General features: G+C 45.6%; 1 long non-coding RNA gene across 1 annotated transcript; it reads left to right on the forward strand.

Annotated features, from left to right (window-relative positions):
• Positions 1-3,022: 3,022 nt before the first annotated feature.
• LOC134909030 (uncharacterized) lies at positions 3,023-10,377 on the forward strand. Its single transcript, XR_010175832.1, has 3 exons — positions 3,023-5,955; positions 6,338-7,294; positions 9,200-10,377. It is a non-coding gene; the product is annotated as an uncharacterized LOC134909030 (long non-coding RNA).
• The last annotated feature ends 1,680 nt before the right edge of the window (positions 10,378-12,057 follow it).

Below are 12,057 nucleotides of genomic sequence, written 5' to 3' on the forward strand. Positions count from 1 at the left end.
GCCACTATTGTTTAACATATTTATAAATGATCTAGGAGAAGGACTAGAAAGCATAGTGTTAATTTTTGCAGATGATACTAAAATATGTAGGGTAATTAAGTCAGATGTGGATTTGGAGTCTCTTCAGAACAATTTATTTAAACTGAAAGTTTGGGCAACGGACTGGAGTGTGAGATTTAATGTGTAAAAATGTAAAGATATGCACTTTGGGACTAAGAAAAAACATGCAAATTACTAATTAAATTGGGAAAATATAGGGGAAACGGTATTAGAAAAGGATTTGGGGGTGTTCATTGATAGTAGATTTAGCAGCAGTACACAATGGGCCTAATTCAGACCTGTTTGCTGTTCAATGTGCACGCAAGCAGCGTTCGCAAGCATGCAAACACGTGAACGGACAAAAAAACACACCCATCGCGCACGAGTGCAAACAAACCTGCAGCAGTGCACAATAGGGGAGTTTACTATTTCGGATCACACAGGAGCGATGAATTTGTAAGGTTTCGATCCGCAGCGCTAGCAGCACGGAGTTTGTCGTACATGTGCGTTGCATTAGCTAGCTTGCTAATAATCACACAATAGTGGGTTTTGTTTTGGTTTTGGGTTTTTTTTGAATCACACAATCAACCTAAGGAATTGTAATGTGACTGATCAATTAAGTGATCAAACACTGCAAAATGAAGGGTTTGTCAACCTAATTGCCCAATAACATTCAGCAATTAAGGCAACAAACACACTGTGTACAAAAAATATGTTTGTTGTCCTACTTGCATAATGCACTTAATACTATTTGCAAAAAACATTTTTTCAAATATTTAGTTTGTTAAAAAAGTGACGTAGTTAACCCCCCCCCCCCCCCCCCCCCAAAATAAAATTAAAAAAAGAAAGGCACAAAAATGGAATGTATGAGAAAGATAAATAGACACATATTGAAGGACCAGAGGATACATGATATAGAAAAAAGACAGATAAAAATGTATAAAATTCTGTTTAATAGAAATGCAACACAATAGCATAGTTTTTAAAGTTGACTTAAAACTCAAATAAATCAAATATATTAATAAAACTTTTTCCAAAAAATTAAAAAAGCTCCAACAAATTTGCCACATTGGCCACCAGGGCTTGTATGTTGGCCTGCATGGCCAGGAGCTGCCTCCTTATGGCCTAGTCATGGTCTCCAACCTCAGGATCTGTAATAATTGTGGAAGAATGTGAAAATTAAGCATTAAACACCTAAGAACATATTCCGAAAATCATCACTACAGTCCATTAAGAATGCCACTGCAAAGCTGATTATGGTCTTCACATATGCTACTGATTAATAACATATAAAAACTTATACTTGCATCTACAAACAATTATTAGCCTACATATTTCTGAATTAAATATATATCTCTCCCCTTATCTAGTCAAAACACACAAATTCCATCTCCACTATGCATATTGTGGAGGATTACACACAGGACCACAATTTTACTTACCATTTCCGGTGAATACATGAGGTCACCACCAGTGTGGTGGAGCACACGGAAGCGTCCTTTTAGGACTCCAATTGTGTTGTAAGGGCGGAATTAAATGCCGATTGTGGCCCTGGTGTTGGTCTGCTGTAAGGAGTCATGAACCAGGGGGTGCAAGGATATCCACAATCTCCTGCAAAAACACAATACAATAAGAAGTCAAACATATGATTAACAAGTAAATACCAAACTTTACTACATGATGCGGCTAAAACTCACCCAATATTCATTCGCCTTGGCCTTCCAAAAAGCTTAATTTTTGCCATATCCCTGATTGCCGAATCACGTGGGAATCATGGCCACTTCCTGGGTACTGGGCATTCAGGAAAAGGATCTGGAGGTATGGGTCACAAACAACCATCACATTCAAAGAGTGGAACAGTTTTCTGTTCCTAAAGATTTCTTCATTATGTGTTGGTGCCACAAGTGGAACAAGTGTCCCATCCACTACCCCAATAACATGTGGGAAGCGATTCCCCCCTTCACAGAATTTTTGCTTCAACACAGCTAGGGACCCCACATGAAATGACATTGAAATGAACTGCTTCGTTCTTTTAAAAAATGCAGCAATTACGCACCTCAGGATCCTTGAAAATGCTGCCTGGGTGATGCCTACCAGGACTCCAACCACATGCTGGTAGGACCCTGAGGTGCAGAAATGTAAGACAGCAAGGAATTGTGTCAGTGGTGGAATTGATGTAAGATGCTGAATTGTACTCTCTAGATCACTCTCTATTATTGAGAGTTTCTAGGATGACATGAGGGGGCAGTCTATAGCGCCGCACCACCTCATCATCTGGCATTCCAAAAAGGGTGACATGGGTACGGAAGATACTAGGCCTTGCATGCCACCATTGCCTCCAAGGATGAGGGGCAGGTTGGGGTTGGCCGTATAAGCATACCTCCCAACTGTCTAGATTTTCACGGGACAGTCCCGTTTTTTGGGGACTGTCCCGCTGTACCACACACGGGCCACAGTGTCCCGCGGTGGGGGGGGGCAGTTGGGAGGCTCCTGTCACTGCTGCTCTGCAGCGGTGAATAGACACTGTGCGCATGTGCACAGCATCTATTCACTGGAGACAGGAGGAGAGGGGGCATGCCAGCAGCTCAGAGAGTGCTGGGCATACCCCCTGAGTGACAGATTTTTTACAGGCCACACCCCTTTTTAAAATCGGGCGCGGCTGCACCACGCAGATGTCCCTCTTTCCATGGCTCAAATGTTGGGAGGTATGGTATAAAGCATACACGTATGGTATAAGGCATACAGGCAGCCAACACCATCTGAAAGACACATTTAACAGAGTGTAAAATCATAATCCAATAATTTTACCTAAACATTCATCACAAACAATTCAATATTAAAATAACCACTTACAGATGTTGGAAAATACATATCTAAATTTTGCACACCAGGAAGAAAGGAACATTGGGGGTCATTCCGAGTTGTTCGCTCGCAAGCTGCTTTTAGCAGCTTTGCACACGCTAAGCCGCCGCCTACTGGGAGTGAATCTTAGCTTATCAAAATTGCGAACGAAAGATTCGCAATATTGCGAAAAGACTTCTCTGTGCAGTTTCTGAGTAGCTCGAGACTTACTCTGCCAGTGCGATCAGTTCAGTGCTTGTCGTTCCTGGTTTGACGTCACAAACACACCCAGCGTTCGCCCAGACACTCCTCCGTTTCTCCAGCCACTCCAGCGTTTTTCCCAGAAACGGTTGCGTTTTTTCACACACTCCCATAAAACGGACAGTTTCCGCCCAGAAACACCCACTTCCTGTCAATCACATTACGATCACCAGAACGAAGAAAAAACCTCGTAATGCCGTGAGTAAAATACCTACCTGCATAGCAAATTTACTTGGCGCAGTCGCACTGCGGACATTGCGCATGCGCATTAGCGACTAATCGCTCCGTTGCGAGAAAAAAATAACGAGTGAACAACTCGGAATGACCCCCATTGTTAACATTTTTAAGTATTAAACAAAAAAACACAACACAGCACAACAACACAATGAGCATGCATATACTTATAATGAACATGCATATACTTACCAGAAAATACAAAAACAACAGAAAAAAATAAGTAAAACACAAAAACAAGGCTACTTAGGGCATACAAATTACAACAATTAATGCTGCCTTGCAAAGAAAATATAAAAAAAACATAAATAATAAGCACACTAAAGGCCCATACACAATAGGTGACTTTGCCCTCAAAATCGTTCATTTTTGCCGCCGTTTTGAATGATTTTGAGGTCAAAGTCTCCCAGCACACTCCCGTATCATCGCCAGCGAGGTGGACCGTTGGCTGGTTTTTACCAGCATGTTTGCAGGTGATGGTTCATTTTCCAGCCATCATCGCTCAGTGTATATGGCCGCGAGCGATGATGGCTGGAAGATGAACTATTTTATGCCCGCCGGACCCGCCCTGCTCTCGCTCCAAATCCAACCTGCTCTGGTGCTGCAGTCCCGCCTGCTTCCTCCTGCTTAGCCTGCTCCCAACTGCTTAGCGTGCTCCGTCCAGCAGTGATTGAAGTGAGTCGCCGGATCGGCCCTGCTCTCGCCCCAAGTCCCACCTGCTCCGGCGCCGCATCCCCGCCTACTTCCTCCTGCTCAGCGTGCTCCCTCCAGCAGTGAAGTGAGTCACTGCATGAAGCTGGCCACCAATGTTTAGTTCATGCTTTTTATTTAAGCCAGTAATATATACATTGCTGGCACAGGCCAGCAATGTATATATTACTGGTGTCACTGCCCACCAATGATTATTTATGCCAGTAATATATACATTGCTGGCAGAGACCAGCAATGTATATGTTCTGGCACCACTGGCCACCAATGTTTATGTATAATATATACATAATATATAAAACGCAGGCAGAGTCCCCCTTTTTACACATTATGGCAGCAGAGTCCCCCTTTTTACAATGGCCCATGCTCCCACCCTTGGAATTCAAACCCAGCCCATAATGTAACTAAATAGCCTTTCTAATGAAAGATTTTCAGCAAAGTCTTTTGCCTCCTGAAAATCTTTTGCACTTTGGGAAAACAGCTCAGTATGTATGCACTGCTTTGGGTGAAAGATATATCTTTCAAAGATGTTGTCAAAGTCTTTTGAAATGAAAATCTCCTAGTGTGTATTGGCCTTAAGATAACCCAACACGCCACCCCACAACACAAACCTATGAGCATGCAAATACTTACCCGCAGATGAACTTGAGAACTGAAAAAAAAAGGCAAAAGGCCACAACTGAGAAAATGGGCTACTTTGCCAAAATACAATAACTAAAAAATATGCTTCCTTCAGAAGAAAAAAACAAAAACATAATAAGCACACTAAGATAACCCAACACCCCACTCCACAACACACACCTATGAGCATGTACATACTTACCAGCAGATAGATATACTGTTGTTCCTTTGATAATAAATGTACACCTATAAATTACAAAATTCAGGCCATCACCACTACAAGCATCCTACAATACATACAAAGACAAAACACCAGAACACCAAAAAGATATAAAATTGTTTGGCCTACACTCTGTGCGTTCACACAACAAAGAAACGCGACGCACCACACAGGGACGTGGTGCAAATACATCAGCATACAACATAGTTTACACAATTATTACAACAAATAACAACTACACGTCTCTGCATAACACATTATTTTTACATTACTCCATGGAAAACTTAAAAACAATGCATACTTCTGAACATCTAAACACAGACATATCTTACCACAAATAAACACTCTCCACCTATGAAAATCCGCAAACACACCAACTCCAACTGATTAACTCCTGGATGCACCCCCAAACCACGGATGGCTAGAAATGCTTAAATAGTGGTAACAATCAAAGGAAATTTACCAATTGCTTATGCATCATCTGTGGTAATTTACGCTAAGCATGCATACGCAGGTATAAAAAAAAAACCCTGGACCATAAGCACATGCTACCAGCATCATGGCGCGTGATTTTGCTCAGGAATACAGAAAAATACATGCAGGGTATGCTGCCATAAAGGCATAAGAAATTAGAATCCATAAAAGACTGGATCAGTTGGCACATGAGCAAGAAGTTGGCTTTGAAGAGGAGACAGGAGCAGAACCCAGTAGTGAAGTATGGTGTGAGTTCCCTGGCTGAGGAAGATGTGGACCAAACTGAGGAAGATTATGTGCCAACTACCCAAACGCAAGAATCAGGCCCACACAGTGAAGAGGAAGATGGAACTAGTTCTCATGCTACTGCATCGCAGGCAACAACCACCATTTACCAGGATGGAGTTGGGCATTCTCGTCCCACAAGCCATTGAGAAGATTCATTTTGGCAATAAGAACATGGGCGCTGGGACCAAGGACCATATCTGGAGGGAGATCACAGATGCAGTTAATGTGGTGGGACGAATTGTCCGCATACCCCAAGAAGTCAGGAGATGGTAAGTACATACTGAGGCACACTGTAAAACACTATTGTCTGCATTAACTAAGATGGAAGCACATTTTTAGAAGTAATGTTGCCTGTAGCAACCAAGACTATTACATATGTAACCTTCTAGAAGGTGGTAGATAAATGATCAGCTTAATCTGTGTTTGCTATCTTTCTCCATCTACTGTATCTTGAAGTTTAATTTACATATTCCAAACTTTAGTGCTATGTGTGTGTACAAGTAGAAGTTGTCCAAAGTAATGTAGGGTGTGATATTTCTGACTGATTCATGTATACAATTGTTAAAATTTGTAAATAAAAAAAAAAAGTAGGAATAAAATTGAATAATGTTTTTTTTCTTCTCCTTTCCCCAACCACAAAAACATATGTAGTTGGTCTGACTTCAAGTCCCGGCTGAAGCAGAAAAAGTCTGCGCATTGGAAAGCTTCGAGGGCAACAGGGGGAGAGTCACTCCCTGAGACTGTGGAATTTACCGACCTAGAGGAGCAAGCGATGGTCTGTGTGTCATATGAGGAGGTGGCAGGTGTGTCCGAAATGGACATCGACACACCTGCCCTTGAATGTCCACATGCAGAGCCGGCGCAAGCCGCTCAGCAAAGGAATGCAGTGCAGGGAGGCGCCAAACTGAAGAGGCGCTCAACCTCTCCCTGCTCTGCATCCTTGCTGCTGCCAGCTGCCGCTGCGCCTGTCACACTGGATGACAGGTAGCGGCGCTGGCAGCGTGCAGAGCGGCTCCCTCCCCCTCCTCCTCCCCAGAGTGTGTATTCCTCCCCAGAGAGTGTATGCAGTGTGCGGCCTCAGCCCACACACTGCGCTGCTGACATCCCGATTCCTGATCTGCTTAAAGGGTGGGGGCATGGCCTAATCGCGGGAGCCGTGGCCACGCCCCTTTCGGGTGTTTCTTTTTAAAGTCCTTGCTGCACAGTGCAGGGTGGGTGCAGTGCCCGATCCCTGAGCCCCCCAGCCAGGATCATTTCGAGGGGGGAGTGTGATCACTGTGATCACACTCCCCCCACTCACTCATACAGGAACACACAGTGAGTGGATCAGTATTAGCAGCAGCCTCTCTGCCCCACTGCAGCACAGCACCTTCAGCATGTGCTGTGCTGCCAAGATGAGAGCTGCTGCTGCTGCCCAGTAAGGTGGGAGTGTAGCGGACCAGGGCCCCCTCCGGGCCCCTCCATCAGCCCCAGGCCCAAGTAATTAGTACCCGCTCCCTCCCCCTCGTCACTGACAGCATACTAAAGAGCCATTGGAGTAACGGAGCCTGCATGAAACCGGCGAAGAAGAGAGAGGAGGAGCAGCGCCCGAGCCGGGACCTCCTGCAGGTACCGAGGCCGCACTGTGGAGGGAACGAGGGCTGTACCTGGCATAGGGGGTCATTCAAAGATGAACGCAGATCGCTGAATACGCAGCCGGATCTGCGTTCATCTCTGCACATGCTCAGGGGCGCCCAGTACAAAGCAAGGCTGCCCAGCATGTGTAGCGCCACCTAGCGATGCATCCGCAATTACATTGCCGATGCATCTGATGTAAGATTGACTCCTGGCTGCGCTGTCAGCTGCCTTTTCTTTTTTTCAGACACTGCTATGCGGTATAATGTGACTGACGCACACTACTGTGCTGTGTAATGTGACTGACGGACACTACTGTGCTGTGTAATGTGACTGACGGACACTACTTGCGGTGTAATGTGACTGACTGACACTACTGTGCTGTGTAATGTGACTGACGGACACTACTGTGCTGTGTAATGTGACTGACGGACACTACTGTGCGGTGTAATGTGACTAACGGACACTACTGTGCTGTGTAATGTGACTAACGGACACTACTGTGCGGTGTAATGTGACTGACGGACACTACTGTGCTGTGTAATGTGACTGACGGACACTACTATGCTGTGTAATGTGACTGACGGACAATACTGTGCTGTGTAATGTGACTGACGGACACTACTGTGCAGTGTAATGTGACTAAAGGACATACTATGTGGTGTAATGTGACGAGCGAACAATACTGTGCAGTGTAATATGACTAGCAATCAATACTGTGCAGTGTAATGTGACTAGTGAACACTACTATGCGGTGTAATGTGACTAATGGACACTACTATGCAGTGTAATGTGACTAACAGACACTACTGTGCAGTGTAATGTGTGTAATGGACACTACTATGAGGTGTAATGTGACTAGCAAACACTACTGTGCGGTGTTATGTGAGTAACGGACACTACTGTGCAGTATAATGTGCGTAACGGACACTACTGTGCAGTATAATGTGAGTAACGGACACTACTGTGCAGTCTAATGTGACTAACTGACACTACTATGTGGTGTAATGTGACTAATGAACACTACTGTGCAGTGTAATGTGACTAACCGACACTACTATGCTGTGTAATGTGACTAACGGACACTACTGTGCAGTGTACTGTGACCAACGGACACTACTGTGCGGTGTAATGTGACTAGCGAACACTACTGTGCGGTGTAATGTGACTAGCGAACACTACTGTGCGGTGTAATGTGACTAATGGAAACTACTATGAGGTGTAATGTGACTAGCGAACACTGCTGTGCTGTGTAATGTGACTAGCGAACACTACTGTGCGGTGTAATGTGACTAGCGAACACTACTGTGCGGTGTAATGTGAATTGGTACTATTCTGTGGCCCCTATATTTTTGGCGCTTCCCCCTGCTGGAGGAAGCGGCATGTGTAAAAGGGTGCTCTACCTGGCGCAAAGTGTAAAAGGGTGCTCTACCTGAAATAATGTGTGACTGGCTCTACCTGGTGCAATATGTAAAAGGGGGCTGTATCTGGCGTAATGTATATAAGGGGCACTACCTGGCGTAATGTATATAAGTGGTACTACTGTGTGGTGTAATTTTGAATGATGGAGACTACTGTGCGTCATAATTATTTTACGCCCCTATATTTTATGTAATTTTTTTATGACCCTATATTTATGGATCTTGAGGGGGGGGGGGGGGGACGGACCAAAATGTCTAGTTATAGCTCTGAGGATGAGATCGGTCACATTTGTATTTGTAGAAAGGCGCAAAATTGATAGTTTGCAGGAGGGCGCCGAACACCCTAGCACCGGCCCTGTCCACATGCCTTGGAATGTAAATGTGTAATTATTTTGGCAAATGTTTACTTTATAAATTTGTTAAATGTGGGTTCCTAATTTTGTTTTTTTTTCCCTTTTGTCTCTTTTTCCAATCACAGCACAGGAGGTGTAGCTCACTGAGGCTGAGGAGGGGGGAAGCAGTGACAGCTCCAGTGTGGGGCAAGAAAGGCCACCATCCCAGCAACACACTGGCACACTACACCAACCCAGTCTCCCGGAGCTTCTGGGCCAAATTGTCACCCATGGAAGTATTAACACCGACTTCCATGACCAGATGCTCCGGGAGGTCCGTGAGCTGTCCTCCCCGGTCCTTGAGCTGTCCTCCACTGTGCAACAAGGCATGTGTGACATCTCCTCCTCTGTGGCACAAGGAATGCATGACATCTCGACCACTATTGGGCAAGGCATGCAGACGATCGCAGACCTCCTTGGCCAGAGTCTCAGGGAGGTTACAACACCTGGCTCATCCCCTAGCCGTGCCCAGGAACAAGATCCCACTGGGCAAGTCCCTCGAAGATCCGTGCGCAGACCCAACACAGAGCAACAACCCCTTCAGGCGGGTAAAAAAAGGAGAACATTTTGATTTCTCGCCAGATGCGGTCTTTGTTTCCAGCGCCCATGTTCTGTTTTCAAAAATTAATTTTCTCAATGGTTTGTGGGACCAGAATGTCAAACTCCCTGCTGAATGGGGTTTGGCGCCTTCTCTTTTCTTTCCCTGCCTGTGAGGCATTAGCCTGTGAACTTGTCCCACCTTCCTCTTCAGTTTGTGGTGTTGATTGTTGCATTTGGGTATTGGGCCCAGAAACTTCCTCAATTTGCCCCACATCTTCCTCAGCCACTGAGACCAGTCTCTTGTTGTGTTTGTTGCCCAGTAGATGTGGGTACTTCACTACTGGGTACTGTCCAGCCCCCTCCCACCCAGCGACCGCCTCTGCCTCAGTGGCGATCGCTAGGCAACAACGGCCTTCGGCCATCTGGCATGCGCAGTTCTGACCTGATTGCTGCGCTGCGATAAACTCCAGCGAGCGATCAGGTCAGAATGACCCCCACAATGCAACTTGATAGATAACTCAAAGCAATGTGTCAGCTCTAAGCAATGTGTACCCAGAAAGAGGGTCTAAAAAAAAACAACAAAAAAAACAGTTGTGTGTAATGTGTACAATTGCTTGACAAACAACACGTTGTACATGTGCAGTACACATGTAATAGTTGTAAACAAACATGTGTGTTGATTGTGAGTTGCACATATCCAGGGAGTGTTAAAATGCATACCATTTCCAGGGAGTGTAAAAGTACATACCATCTCAGAGAGAGCTAGAGATGCAATGAGCTGTTGAGGCGTTTGCATTGCAAGCGTTCGCTAGCTGTGCGCAACCCTAGACCTACTCGCCAGCTGCGAACGCCTAGTGTGCATTGACAGCGATTTGCTCTGCAGCAGTGCTAAAGCCACGCCTGCAGACCTTAGCACACTCCCCAGCAAGAAACCCACCTTCACGCTCCTTTTCGCTAGCCTGCGAAGCCATACCCCCGCACCGCCTTCAACACGCCTCTTTGTCGTTACGTGGCAGCGTTCACAAATTCCATGTGTATATCTGCACATACGCCGTACGGCGGGCCCGGCACATGCGCATTCGTCACTTTGTGCATGCGCATTTGGCTAAATCACACCGCTTGCAATGCGAAGTCTAGCAGCGATCAACTCTGAATTACCCCCAATGTCTAAGCGCAGCAACAAAGGCAAATAAGGTGTTAGCATGCACTAAAAGGGGGATTGAGACAAGGGATGAGAGCGTAATCTGCCACTGTATAAATCATTGTTGCAACCGCATCTTGAGTATTATGTACAGTTCTAGGCACCACACTATAAAAGAGACATGTTAAAACTTGAACAGGTTCAGAGGCGAGCTACCAAATTGATTAAGGGGTTGGAGACACTGGACTATGAGGAGAGGCTTTCTAGGTTAGATATGTTCACACTAGAATTGAGATGACTAAAAGGAGATATGATTAATATTTACAAATATATAAATGGGCAATATGCGGAGATATCAGATGATTTGTTTATAAAGAGACCTCTACACAAAACGCGTGGACACCCACTAATGCTTGAGGAGAGCAAATTGCATATTCAGTACGGATGGTGTAATGGTTAGCATTACTGCCTCACAGCACTGAGGTCATGGGTTCGATTCCCACCATGGCCCAAACTATGCAGAGTTTATATATTCTCCCCGTACTTGCGTGGGTTTCCCCTGGGTACTCCGGTTTCCTCCCACATTCCAAAAATATACTGATAGGTTAATTGGCTCCTAACAAAATTAACCCTAGTGTGATTGTGTATGTGTGTACATGTGGTAGGGAATATAGATTGTAAGCTCCACTGGGTCAGGGACTGATGTGAATGTTCACATATTCTCTGTAAAGCGATGCGGAATATGTGTGTGCTATCCAGGCCCGGTGACAGGGGGGGTCAAAGGGGACACCCGTAACGGGCCCCTAGCATCAGAGGGGCCCAGAGGATCAGGCAGAAAAAAAGTAACCAGAGAGTCTATAAATTATTTTGAAACTATCCGCTCCGCTTGCTGTGTCGGAGCAGACAATCAGCATGTCCCAAATTCAGCCTCCCCTTCCTCCCCCACAGTTACCCGTCACTTGGTGTGGTCCCGGCGGTGAACGTCATGACGTAGTAACGCATGACACTGCATGTTCCGGCTCTTCCCTGCCGTTCTGCCGCCGCCACCGCCGAGGAGCTCCAAGCAATCCCCCTGAGCCCAGCAGGCAGCTTGAAAAACTGCCTTTAATCGGGCACATCACTGTGACAGACAGCAGCAGTCCCACAGCAGCCCAACCACTGTCCCTACACACAGAGTCACCCTGGCTGTGGTAAGTCACCCCTGGGTCCTCTGGCACCCTCACCACACACAAATCACTCTGCACTCCTCTGCTTGTAATAAAT

Source organism: Pseudophryne corroboree, chromosome 4 (assembly GCF_028390025.1).
Source record: "Pseudophryne corroboree isolate aPseCor3 chromosome 4, aPseCor3.hap2, whole genome shotgun sequence".
In the NCBI taxonomy this organism is placed as follows: domain Eukaryota; kingdom Metazoa; phylum Chordata; class Amphibia; order Anura; family Myobatrachidae; genus Pseudophryne; species Pseudophryne corroboree.